Raw genomic sequence first — 14,877 nt, 5'->3', positions numbered from 1 at the left:
GGTTTGAAAGATGATTGCTAAAACATAGTATAATTTCAAATTCACAACATTCAGACATGTTCCTTATTGATTTATTTCTTTCACAAAGTCTACTAAATTGGAGATTTGATGGAGAGATTAAATTTAGTTGATTCATTTAATCTGTCATATTTAAGTATAATGTAGTTTCAGCTGTGCACTTATTGCATTTTCACCCTGCCTTATATTTCTGCATAAAAGTAATTACAGATCAGCATCCAGACTTTGATATAGTGTTGTTGACATACCAATACTAAGGTAGATGGATGGTTACTGAATATATATACAGAATAATTACAAGTCAGAATCTAGACTTTGATTTAGCATTGTTGACATACCAAGATTAAGATGATTACTGAATATATACAGAATAAGTAGATTTTTGGATCTTCTGATACATTGCATAATTTATAGTATTTATATTTAAAATTATAAAGTACTCTTGAATTTGTGAATATTACTAAGTTAGTAAATAGCAAAAATGAAATAAGTAATTAACTGTTGAATGTTGCAGATTTTAAACCTCAATTTGTACTTATTATGAATGAATTTTTGTATTATAATAATAATGTTCTAGTAATTGTGATGTTCTTCTGATTCTCAAGAACGTTGTATTAATTGTATAAATTATTTGATATTTGTATTTTGTTATACAAGCTCTAAGAGTGTACTTAAAGTTCTGATTCCAGAACATAGTTAGTGGTTTCTATGAAGCATTTTAATTTGCATAACTATTATCAATTGGTGTGCATATGTATATAGTTCAGAAATTTTTTAAAATACTTCAGTGTGTCCAGTTGGGCACAGCACAAATTAAAGATGCTTTGTATTTATTTTTGATAGTCAGATATACCTTAGTTATATCGGAATATTATATGAGTCAGATAACAGTAGCATAGCTTTACTGTGCTACTGTAACTAAAGCGTTACAGTAGCACAGTAATGCTTTAATTCTGTTTACCTTATGAAAAGTAGGGGAACTTTCTCATCCTCTCATGTGTCATGAAGCCAGCAGGATTCAAACTGATTGTTTGAAAGAGTTTGATATGAGCTGCCATGTGATAGAAGAAATTTAAATTGATACAATACAAAGCAGAGGTGTATTCATTCTTCATGTTTTGTGGACGGTCAACAGCAAGGACAAATTCAGCCTTCATTGTTTAAGGGAGGAAAGACAAGAAAATTATTCTTCTCTTTACAAAATTCAAGGTGTGTGTTTTTGGAATAAATTTGGGGGAGGTATAATTACATCCATTTATCCCTTTCTGGAACAAGCCTTCATGTTTTGTGTGGGTTAACACACAAAACTGAGGTTAACACACAAAACACACACACAAAAGGGCAAATGCAGCCATAGGTGCTTTTGCCCTTTTGTGTGTGTGAAATATGTGCTTTTGGTGTAATTTTGGCAGTAGGATGCAATTTATGCCTTTCTGGATCTGCCCTTTATACTAAAGCATCTCATTCTGAAGGTGAAGGCAAAGTTCATAATGCTGTAAGCATTAAGACTAGTGTATTTATTCAGTTTAAATTCTACCAGCCACAAAACATGAGAGGACAAGAAAGTGCTACTTTTCATTATTTTGAAAGGGCTGAAGTAATGTTAGCTAATTTATAATTTTGAAATCTTGTGTATTAAAGGCATAATTCTGGCTATCATTTTGTTTTATCAAAACCTTTTAGCTATTTTTTGATTGTACTAGAGAAGTCGATAAAAGTTAAACGGGGGATAAAATATTTAAGAAGCAGGAAATTAACAGCAGATTATGTAGTGTTGCTTTCTTGAAGTCCATAATCATATTAATGGATTTATGCTGAACTAGTTTGGCAGTCTGCATGTATGTTATTAATAATTGTGACCTTTTGAAGTATAGAGTGAATATATTTTGAGAAATAAGCTGGTGAGAGCTACCGAATGTAACTACTTGTATGCTGTTCTTAGTCTCACATATAGCTTTAAGAGTTTGGCTCCTCCTCCTGCTATAATGCACAATATAAATTCCAAAAATAGCACATATTAGAAATGTACACTATTGCACGCACATTTTCATGTAACAGTCAGGGTTAGACTTCATAAAAGCTATAAATTGCCAATACTTATGCGAATATCAGACTTATTTTTATGAATACAAATTATGCTATAATTGATAAATAACATGTTAAAGCATAAAGTTTATTAAACCTTTGAGTTTTATATATGACATACAAACAGATGTCCTCCTTTGGATGTCATTTATCCTGCTTTCTGAGTTTAAAATATATTGAAAAAACATAATTGAGCAAAAAACAATTTTTTTATTGTTTTGTTTTTGATTTAATTTTTTAATTGGAGGAAGGGGAGGCATCATTTTATATTGGGCTGGTTTTTTTTTTTTTAACAAAAATTAATGCAAGGACAATTGCCTAGTTTTCTTTTTTTTCCTCCTCTTCAAAAATAAATCTTTAACTGCAGCACATTATATCATTCAGTTTTCCTTTGAATATGCAGCTTCTTTTGATGTCCATGATGGAAACCATTTTTGGCAAAACTTTAAAACTTCCATTTTTATTTAAATGTTTAAAGTTTTCTTTGTTTCTGAAACCCTTTTTTTCACACACGTTTTTTGTAGTACAGGTAATAAGAATATGTATATATATAAGAACTACTGACATAAATCAAATGATGTAAATCTGCAGCCATAAACCAAAATGAAACAATGACAGTGTAACAGGTGGTGTGTCAGTTATGCATGTCATGATTGATAAGGTGTCAGATAAATATTTGTGTAACTTGAAATGCATGTTGTAAGATGGGACGTTATAGCAGGATGAGATGTAATTGATTTACATACAGTTTGTTATTGCTGAGTGCAACCTGTTTTTTTTTGCAAAAGTACAGAAGAATAACTATTGTTAATGTCAAATAATTATATTTCAAATTTCTGTGGAAATATGATTTCAGAGATTTTAGAGAAAAGATTCTCAGTATCTAATTACTATTACTGAAGAACTAAATTTTTTTTTTTTTGCCTTAAGTGTGTTAAATTACTTATTACATTATACAAATACAGAAATTCTTTGTTTGGTAATTACTTATTACATTATATACAGAAATTCTTTGTTTGGTAGTTGTAGTTCTGAGATGGCCACATGAAGTGAAAAAGAGTTCAGCAAATATGTCATATTTACATTTCACTTTTTAAAGCTGGTTTATATTGTAAAAAAAAAAAAAATAGGGGTTAATAATGCTGGAGATTTAAAATGCCTTAAATATAGTAAGTGATGCAGTCATTATGCCTCTTGAAAACAATACATGCATCATATGTAGAGTTGTATCATATCCAGCTTTAATCCAGACAGTCTGGCTTTTCAAACAGGTGTCCTTCAGATGCATTTGTCTGGCTTTCCAAGTTAATATAAAATAAACAAATTCAAGTGAACAAGTGTTTATTGAAATTTTGTTAGATTCCTCTAAGTTGAATTCATTCCAATTTTGTTCATTCTAGATTTCACCCTCATCCAATTTATTTTGGAATACATACCAACTACCAATTGATGTTTGCATATACCCAGCCTTTTTGTGGGAGCCACAGCAACTGAACATACTACCTTGTTGACACACTTCAACAGTTAGTAAGCTAAATTATGGTAACAAAATAAAGCATAAAGTTTTATGCTTTATTTATTTGTGTGTATATATTAAAAATACCAAATCAATCGGCATTGTACTGGAAAAATAGTGGAGAAAGGAACATTCTTCATAATAAAGAGTAGCAGAGATCAGTATTACATATTATTCATTGTAGGTGCAAAACTGAAGTATCAAATAATGGAAAAGATGTCTTTAGCAAATGCACTGTAACTGAGAAACAAACCATTGTGGATAACACCAACATGTTTTTTAAATATAATACAGGATGCTTCAATTAAAATGCACTGGGGAATCTCGTTTATTTTTAGGTTTAGTTTGTCACTTGGACCTTCTTTTGTCATATTTGGGTAGAAATTTTTGAATCTGATGTTTAAATTAGACTATTACTATTTAGATTTTATAATTTATAAATTTAAATTTTGCCTAATCAACTGCTCTTTCTTGAGAAAGTTGTTTTCCATCCTTGTTTTAGTCTAAAAAATTAAATCAGTGGTCAGCTTTTGAAAGGAATGTAAACTGATTTTATTTGAAATAAAAACAAACACAAAAATCACACTTTCTGATAGGTGCATTTAGCTGTGTTAAACGGTTAGCTGTTAAAGGGTAGTTGTGTTTGCCTCCTCTTGCAAATAATGACAAAAGAAATAACATTCAAAAAAATTATTTTTAAAAAAAATCTGGGATGGAAATCAGCATTTTAATGAAATAGAAGTTTAAGGAAAATACAAATTTGTAATTATAAATTCATTACCAGAAAATAAGTAATAAGGATAAATGAAATGGGGATGGATGCTATTCAGCAACTTTGTATGGCTGCTGCTATTATGTCCTCAAATGGAAGTTAACATGTAATTAATGACAGTGGCAGATTCAAATAATTTTAATCTTATAACAAAACAGCAGATACACACACACACACACACACACACACACACCACAAATTTACATTTTGTACTGTTTATATATGAGAGACTGGAGTCAGCAGAGTCAAATACATTAATGTGCAGTAATTCATAATATTTCACTCCTGCCAGAATTCCATTAAAAAAAAACTAGGCTGAAAACTTCATCTTCCCATATGCCATGCCACACATTGAAGACCATCTCATCTGATGGCAAGTATTTCTGCAACAGTATGGGTTTTGATGAATAAGAGTTCAGTAGTGGGAATTGTGCCTGTTAGTGAAGCCACCTTGAGTAAAGGTGGGCCTCATCAGTCCACAGGTTGCTGAGGAAACTGAAATTGTCTTATGCTTTGGTTAACAGAAAATTACAGAACTAAAGCATTTTGTATCATCATCTTCATTCAAACATTTGTTGTAAAAACAAATGACAGGCACACAGTTTTTTTTCTTTTAGAGGATCCTCCTATTGTGCTTGATTCCATATGTAGAAGGAGCTTTCTGGATACCAGTTGGATGTGAAAGGTAGAAGGCCACAACAAAGGAGTGATTCTCCAATGTATCATAACCTAAAAAAATGTGCAACTTGTGAAATGTTTGCAGATTTCTGGAACAGGACGTGATACAGCCAAGGAGAATGTCTTTGTGTGTGCTATGTGTCGAGAGTGTGAAAAAATTAGGTGCCAGCTCAATATTCTGATGGGCATTTATGAGAATTTGAAGATACCCTGGAAGGAATTAAAATGGGGATCCCGTCAGGTGCCCAATTCAATGCCACAGCTCACTCTTGTGCAACAGACAACACAGTGGTAATCTTCAAAGCAGAATGCACTGGTCCCGCAGAAGCTAGTTATTGTCAGGGAACGGGAAATATGTTGTGCAAGAAGGATAGAGAGAGAGAGAAAATCTTTATTGTACACAAAAGATACAATAATGTGCCTGCCACAGCCAGGAGGCCAGGGTCTTGACAATGATATAGGGTAATATAAAAATATGTACAGTATATAAAAATATGTACAGTATAACAAAAAGATAACATTAAATTAACTTAAAAACGTAGCATTAACCATTCAATAGATATGAGTATAAGGCAGACATACACCAAGGTATGTACACGTTCATATGTACAAAGCACATATTTCAGAATATTCACACAAGTCCGAATATTTCACTGCCAAATTGATGTTCGGTATCGCATTTTATTGTGAAACAGTTCATCGATTTGCCTGCGACATGCCGTTCTGCGCCTCATAGCAGATAGCAAGTGGAGATGTCAGTAACAGTCGACATCAGGGGCCAAACAAAAGGGGAACAAGTTCGGCCAACAAGCGCCTGTAATTGCGATCCGAAACGAATTTCACGAGATCAACTCCGATCGTTAGCAGGGCTTGTATTGTAGGAAGTACTTGGCCAGGTAGGAATCTGTTACTGATCTTCAGCCTGTTCCATTGTAGCTGAAGAAGAGGGGCGGCTCGTAAGGAAGGAAGTGGAACATGCCACTGACATAACCCAGAAGTCAGGGGAGTTGATTTTGCCAACCAGAATTTTGACTATAGGTGGAATAGGACCAGGGTATGTCTGCCAGGGGCAAAAGTAAATGATGTAGAGCAGATATCTTTTAAGGACACAAAAGGTGATATTGTTGTGCACATTGGCACTAATGATGTTAAGAGTAAGTGACCTGAGGACCTTAAAAGGCACAGGGCAATATTGGCAAAAAAGTTGCAAGTTAGGATTGAATTTGAAAGTGTGCAATTCTGCCTAGACATGATATGAGGGAGTATATGTTGAAAGCCTTTTCAATGTTTTTGTCCCTGGAGAAAATGTGCAAAGCTCATGGGTAGAATTTTTCCCAGCATGGTCTGTACTTGTTAAGAGGAGATACTGGTTTTACAGGGATGGGATACACTTGCTTGAATAAAAGGTTGCAAGAATATTTGCTGATGCTATTGAGGCAGTGATAGGCAAGTCGAAAAGCTGCTATCTTGGAGGATACACAGACTATTAGTTTAACTAGATCCACAGGCAGAGATGAAAGTGGTTCTTGCATTGCTACTATTTGTACATGCAGCAGCCTGGAAAGCAAGGTATCTGAGATTTCAGGCCCTGCAGTGGGTAATCACGGAAGAAATCAGTACATGAGCTGTGTTACGGTAACTAAGAGTAAGAACACGTGCATGTACACCTGTGTGTGTACGTTAATGCTAAGAGAATTTTAAATAAATTTGATGAATCGGAAGTACTGATTAAGTCGTTGAATACAGACGTAGGAATAGTGGACATGGGGTGTCACTCAGACAAGTGATGCTGAAAATGAATATGAGGAGTACAATGTTTAACAGGAAAGACAGCAGAGGTATGGGGGGGAAGTTATGCTCTTATTTAAGAAAAATATTAAATCTAAGACAGTATCCGTGGGTGATCAGTACGATATTGAGTTAACTTGGCGTGACGTAAGCACGAAAAAATATTGAGAGTAGGAGTGTGTTACAGGCCTAATGAGTACAACAAACAGCTATACAGAGAAATAAATTGGATCAGTAAATTAATGTCTTATAAATGGGACCTTTAACATTCCAGATATTTAATGACAATCCATAAGTTCCAGATATTTACTGGAACTTATGGATTGTCACTAGCACGACTTGTGGATTTATTTGGATTTATTGGATTTGAATGACTTTTCTATGGAATATTAGGCAATAAGAGGAAACAAAATTCTTGATCTGATTATTAGCAGCAATTATTCATGCATTAAGAATCTGCAACTAAAAGACCAACTGGGTGACAGTGGGCACAGTGTAATGATGGGGGATTTACTTAAAGCTGACATAACTATTGTCATTGGTAGTGCTTTTTTTTTTTTGAGATGGTACCAAGGGTACGGCATACCGGCACCTTTATTAACAGTCACGTGACATTTGCATGCTGTACATTTCGAAATTTGTAATATTCCATAAATTTTTTTGCATGTTTATCTACTTTACAAATAAGCTTAAAGTTATTTAACTAGATTTGCATCTTACTGTCTACTGTTAAGATATCTACTATATAAAACTTTATAACCATTATTAGAATTCTAAATTACTCTGTCGGACCTCTGTTTAACGAACTCCTTTTAGAGCGGTTTTTTTTTTTTTTTTTTTAATCCCTTGGAAATTACATTTAAAATAGTTTCAGTTGAGTGAAGAAAATTTTCATATAACGAACGGCTTAGGAGAGACTTAACTGCATACACACTTTGCACTTTTGGCCTCCAGGTAATTTAGGAAATTAGTGCTGCTGCTGCTAAGCAAGAATTGAGAGAGCTAAAGGTATTACCTTCTACAACTTAGTGGCACCTGGTAACTTAGTAAAACTTGTCCCACATCGTGCTGGTCAACAGTGAGCAGATCAAGGGGTATTCCCAATGAGCCTTGGTTCACCTACTGCAGTGGTGTCCAACCATTTCTCGTACAAGGGGTATATTCAAAATTAGAATTCTTTCGGGGGGCCGCACTGAGTGATTCGAGAAAAAATAGTGTTAGATTTTTTTTCCATATCTTGTTACATGTAAAAGGAAGTTTCTGTTTTCATGTTACCGTTTTTTATTTTCAGGCTATATATAAAAAATGCAAATTCCCAATACTTTTATGTGTAACAAATCTAAGTCACTAATTTAATTTTTAGATTTTATTAAAATTATAAAAATATTACCGGTACTTTTTTTTGTTTTTTAAAAAAAAATACCTTTCTTTTGCCTTTAAATGCTCACTTAATGAGAATTTTTTCATTAAGTGTTCAAGAATTAGGAGGGAGTGATTTTCTTTTACCTCTACAAATAATCGTATGTTTCGCGGAAGTGCGTTATCCACAATTTTCCCTATCTATGTTTACATGGCCACAGTAGCTGAATATCCGAATGACACCGACATTTTGGACAGTTTCAAAAAAAAAAAAAAAATTCAAATTTAAGAAAAAAAAAAAAAAAAACTAGTTCTTAAATCGATATTTCGATGGCGAGAGAAGGAAAATTAGGACAACGAAGGTATTAAACCTAAACATGAAATGGCATTTGGTGATAATGAATTTAGAAAATTGTCAATTAGGATTAAGTTAAATGAAAAAGATACAATTTGTCCATCTCGGGAATACCTAATCGAAAAGACGGTTTTTGGAAAAAATTGAAGAGCATTTGATGAACGCTCTGAGTACGATACCAATTTCATCGAGTGAATGAGAATTTTCACAAATGAATCGGATCGTCAGCCCAACCAGAGCTTCGTTGATGACAAAAACAGTTTCTTCACTACTGTTTCTTAAAATTGTGGCCCACCGCTGACCCGCTTCGAAGAGAACTCAATAAAATTTTGGAATATTCTATAAAAACTTTGAAATTATTTTTATTTATTTTTTTACTAATTTTTACTTACTTTTTAAACATTTGCTTATTTTTTATTTACTTAAATAATAAATTTATGCTTAATAAACTGTGTGTTAATATACTTAATTTATTGTTCTTATTCCAGAAAACATAACTACTAAGTAACAATATCAGGAAATAATTTTTTAGAGTACTGTACTTTTCACGTCCTTTAAATTTTCAATATTTCCTGATAGCAAAGAATGAGTACCGGCCAGTGGCATAGCTACCATGTATGCAGACAAGGCAATTGCTGCCGGTCCCGGTCCCTGGCGCCTCCGTAGCCAGGTGGGCAGGAGCAGCAGTACGTAGCACACGCTGTTTGATTAGACCGGGGTTCGAGCCCGTGACCACCAAATACAGAGGGTGCGGAAAGGTCAGGGAATGACCACCGCATATCCCCGGAGAAATATGGCCTTAGTTGCTAATGCTCCTAAAAACCAAATAACAAACAGCCCGGACCCTTTAGGGGATGGCATCTTTGGCTGTCTCCTGTTTTTGCGATTTTCATTAATTCAATAGGGGCCTGAACATGTTCTTTGCCTCTGGGCCCGAAAAAGGGTAGCTACGGTAGTGGTACCGGCACCTATTTTTTAACAAAAAGAGCACTGGTCATTGGTAAAGGGAAGTGCTTTTGCTTTCACAAGAGTGACTACAATGTACTCAGACAATTTTTAAATTTTATGCAGTAGAACTCACTGATGATGTTACCAACAAATTCTAAATGGGAAGTAATCAAAGAAGGCATTAGCATTAGTAGAGGCATATGATGCAAGAAAGCGAGCTTATGCAGCATCAGCCAAAAAAAAAAAAAAAACCACCCCATTTCACCCCTGCGTTCGTTCGAAATACCTTTCCAGTTGAGCCTTAAATTTATTTAGGCTATCAACTTGAACAATAAGGGATGGAAGTCTGTTCCACCAACCAACTACCCGCTGGCTAAAGGCAAATTTCCGCACATCTATCCTACATCTGTCTTTCCTCAATTTGAATTTATGCCCTTTCAGGTGATTATTCTGAGCAAGAGGAAGAATCCCATCAGCATTGAACATGCTCAAACCATTCAAGGCTTTATATACCTCTATCAGATCACCTCGCTGATGCCGAGTTTCCAGACACTATAATTTGCAAAACTTAAGCCTTTCTTCGTAAGAGCAACCCTTTGTTCCATTCACTAGTCTCGTTGCCCTTCTCTGTACTCGTTCCAGCAGTTCTACATTCTTTTTGAAATGAGGCATCCAGACCGGTATACAGTACTCAAGGTGTGGCCTGATCTTTACCTTATATAAGGGAATAATCACCTCCTTATCCCTGTGAGAAAAATTCCTGTATATCATTGACAAGACACCATTAACTACTCTTGCAGCCCGTCTGCACTGCTCAGAAAACTTCATATCTGCCTGCACAATTACCCCAAGGTCCTTTTCATTCTCTACCACTGTCAGTGTAGTACCACAGAGTTGATACGTTACTCTGGAATTACTGTTTCCCATATGTAGTACTTTATATTTGTCAATGTTAAACTTAATTTTCCACCTTTCAGTCCATCTGCTCAACCTTTCCAGATCCTGTCGCTGCAGCATACTGTCAGTAGTGTCCTTAACAACCCTGCCAACCTTTGTGTCATCTGCAGACTTGGACATTAAGCTTTATTTACCATCATCAATATTTATGAATACAGAAAACAACAATGGACCCAACACTGAACCCTGAGGGACTCCACTAATAACATTGGTCCACGGTGAGCAGTGTCCATTGATTACCACTCTGTCTTCTCCCTCTCAACCATCCCTTTATCCATAGCAGCAATTTGCCTCCAATGTCGGAGCAATATGGCCTTAGTTGCTAATGCTCCTAAAAACCAAATAACAACAACAATAGCCTCCAATGCCACACTGCTCCAATTTGTGCAGCAGTCTTCCACGTGCAACAGTATCAAAAGCCTTTCTAAGATCCAAATATATAATATCAAAGTTATTCCCTGCATCCAGTTCTTTTGTGACTGCATTATAGTATCGAAAAAATTGGTCAGGCAAGACTTTCCCTTAACAAAACCATGCTGTGTCCGAGCTATAACTGAAGTCTTGTCTAGATGATCCTATAGTGCTTTTTTAACCAGTGACTACATTAATTTTCCTGGAACAGAATTTAAACTAACAGGTCTATAATTACTTGTGTCAGCCTTTGATCCTCCTTTGTGAATTGGGGTCACATTTGCAGATCTCCAGTCTATGGGTACCTCCCCTGAGTCCAAAGAAGCTCTCATAATTATGACCAATGGTTTGCTTACTTCCTTTGCTGCCTCCTTTAATATAACTGGATAGATCCCATCCACCCCGGGTGCTTTTTTTATGTTTATCCTCAACAATTTCTCCTCCACTTTACTCTCAGTTATTATAAAATCATCTAGCTCACTGCCAGAGTTTACTTCACCTCTGGCATTCTCCTTCCTGATTAACTCCTCATGTGTGAATGTAGATGCAAAATATTCGTTTAGTTTGTTAGCCACCTGAGCAGGATCATCAATATCTAGTGGACCTATCTGATTCATTCCCCTCCTCCTAGAGTTTACATAGGTAAAGAACTTTTCTGTTTTTCTTTGCATCCTTTGCCAAGGATTTCTAATAATCTGCCTTTGCCTGCCTAATCTCTTTTTTGACTTGGTTACGGACCACCTTATATCTGTCATAGGCTTCCATGTCACCCATTGATTTATATGTATCCCATTCTTCTCTGCCATAGGCGCCTCCATAGCCAGGTGGGCAGGAGCAGCAGTGCATAGCACACGCTTCTTGATTAGACCGGGGTTCGAGCCCGTGAGCCACCAAATACGGAGGATGCGGAAAGGTCAGGGAATGACCACCGCATATCCCCGGAGCAATATGGCCTTAGTTGCTAATGCTCCTAAAAACTAAATAACAACAACAACAACAATTCCCTGCCATGTCTCATTAGTTCATCTGACATCCATTTAGGTCTAAACCTCGAACAATATTTCTTAGTTGGTATGGAAAGTATAGTAGCTTCCAAGATAAATTCTTTGAATGCTTCCCATTTTGAATTTGCTGTTTGTAACATCATCAGTTGGTCACACTGTATAAAATTTAAATACTGTCTCAGACCATCGTAGTCGGCTTTACGAAAGCAAAAACCCTTCTCTTTACCCCTGATGGTAGTTACCTCTTTGAGTAAATCACACTTCAGCACACTGTGATCACTGCCACCTAGTGGTTCCTTTATCTGCAGATTCTTAATGCATGAAGAATCACTACTGATAATCAGATCAAGAGTATTACTCCCGCTAGTTGCCTCCCAAACATGCTGATGTGGAAAACAATCATTCAATAAATCCACAAAAGCTTTGCTAGTTTTCATGGCTTTCACATAAATGATTAGCAGAACTGATAAGACTTGTGGTAGAGAAAAAAAATATGCATGGGATGCATATAGATCATTGGGTGACAAGCCTGTGGTAGCTATAATCTTGTCGGCAATCAAGTCAAAAAGGTGGCTAGGCATGCTAAGGCAGACTATGAGACATCTCTAGTAAAGAATGGAAAGACTTCTTATATTAACAGAAGTAGAGGGTTGATCTACTCGATATTGATCGTGTAACTGTTGATGATCCTACTCAGGTTGCTGACAAACTGAATTGGTATTTTGCATGTATATTGACACATGAAAAATTCTTTAGGGAAGGTGATGCCAGAAGTTATGAAAGTAACAGGGAGCTAAATGATTTTGCGTTAACTGAGAGGGAAGTGGAAGAGAAATTGTTGAAACTAAACATACAGAAATCCTTTGGGGTGGATGAGATCTATCCAATTATATTCATGGAGGTGGTGAAGGAGATAAGCAAACACTTAGCTATAATTATTATTAGAGCATCTTTAGATTCGGGGGAGGTCCCTATGAACCGTCGATGTGGGAATGTATACCCAATTCACAAAGGGTAATCAAAAGGTATAATTAGCAATTACAGACCTATTAGCTTAACTTCTGTTCCGGGGAAAATAATGGAATCACTGGTTAAAGAAGTAATGTAGGACAATATAGACAGAAATACGATTACATTGCAGTCACAGCATGGGTTTTGTTCAGGGGAAAGCATGTTTGACCAATCTGATTAGATGCAGTAACAAAGGAAATGGATGCAAAAAATAATTTTGATATACTTGCATTTCAAGAATGCTTTTGACACTTGCACATAAAAGATGGCTATAATAATGTGCCATTAAGAACAAGTTTCTGTCGTTGATAAGGGATGGTTATTATTTGACACTTCTCTTCATGGACTAATTATTAGCGAAGTACCCAATGGTTAAGTGCTGGGCCCATCATTGTTTTCTATATTAGTGATATTGATGGAGGTATATCAGACTTAATGTCTGTTTTTGGAGATGATACTTAGTTTGGCAGGATGGTTGATGACAGTAACCAAGGTGTGCTATTGCAAAGAGATCTATAAATATTAGGCAGATGGGCCAAGGAAATGGAAGTTGAATTTTAATATTGACAAATGCAAGGTACTGTTTATGGGCAGCAGTAATCCTAGATTAACGCACTACCTGTGTGATACTACATTCAGGGTAGTGAAAAAGATCTGGGAGTAATTTTCAGTCAAATTAGTTCTCTGAGCAGTGCAGAGAGAAGGCTGTCAGAACAGCTCATTGGGTTTTTCAGCGATATGAGAGAACTTTGCTAGCAGTGATAAGCACGATTATCCCATTTTGTAAGTTAATGGTTAGGCCACATCTTACGTACTGCATACAGCTGTGGAGGCTCATGTCAGGTAGGATTGATCTTTGCGGGTGCAGAGAAGGTCAATGAGATTGGTGAAGGGAATGAAAGGGTACCATTATGAAGAAAGGTTTAGTTTTGCAAATTGCAGCATCTGGAGACTAGACACCTGTGAGGTGATCTGATTGAGGTATTTAAGGATTTGAATACTAAAAAGAAGAAACGCACAAGGCATAATAGGCTATGCATTGGTAATTTGCTATAAGAATATTAGTGAGATATCACCAAGATCAATATCTGGAACTAAATCTATGCCATTTACACTACTGTAGTTTTTTATTACTACAGAAAAATATGTGATATATTGATATTCTTATAGTGAATTACCAATTAGCAGCCTATTATGATTTTTGATTTTATTCTTTTTAATATTACTATGGCATCTTTCATGTTGTGGAGTTATACTTCACAACATGAAAGATGGCTGGCATGATTGCAGCACCAGGGTACCTACCTGTCAACTGATGACAGACAAACAAGCCTTGAAAGGGTGTTGTCTGGATAGTGGTATCCCCCGAGAATAAGTAACAATAGCTTTTGTCTTCTACATCGGCGAAGCGTTATTTATTTGAAGTAGTGCAATACATGGTAACTCGTGAAGGTAATCACAATATGAGATACAATTAAATCAATGCCACAGGAGAATCCAGCTGGAAATAACGGCAAATCATGCCCGAAAAATCCTACAAGAGTGGACCAATATCCACTTCCCTAGGATATCTGCAACCAAAACGGACTCCATTCCCCTCAAGGGTGAATGCACCTTAATCTGTGGGGTCTACATTACAGGAGACCCCACAGATTAAGATTGATGATGTCACACTACGACTTTCCAAGGAACTTAGATACCTGGGAGTAATACTGGACCCCACTCTCTCCTTCCAGGCACACTTGAAATACATCCGTAAGAAGATAGGTAGGTATAGGTATAAATAAATAAATAAATTTTCATTTATTGCAACTACAGCAAGCCTCACAGCATTAGGCTAGGGGCATAAATTCAGTACAAAGGAGACAAATATATATATACAGTATATAAAAAATACATAGGATATTCTATATGTATATTAACAACGAATATGAATTATAATGATCAAAAATATATATTGCAGACATCACATTTG

The sequence above is a fragment of the Mastigoproctus giganteus genome, chromosome 10, assembly GCF_048544385.1.
Source record: "Mastigoproctus giganteus isolate SK-2022 chromosome 10, ASM4854438v1, whole genome shotgun sequence".
Lineage (NCBI taxonomy): Eukaryota > Metazoa > Arthropoda > Arachnida > Uropygi > Thelyphonidae > Mastigoproctus > Mastigoproctus giganteus.
This window is presented reverse-complemented; position numbering follows the sequence as displayed.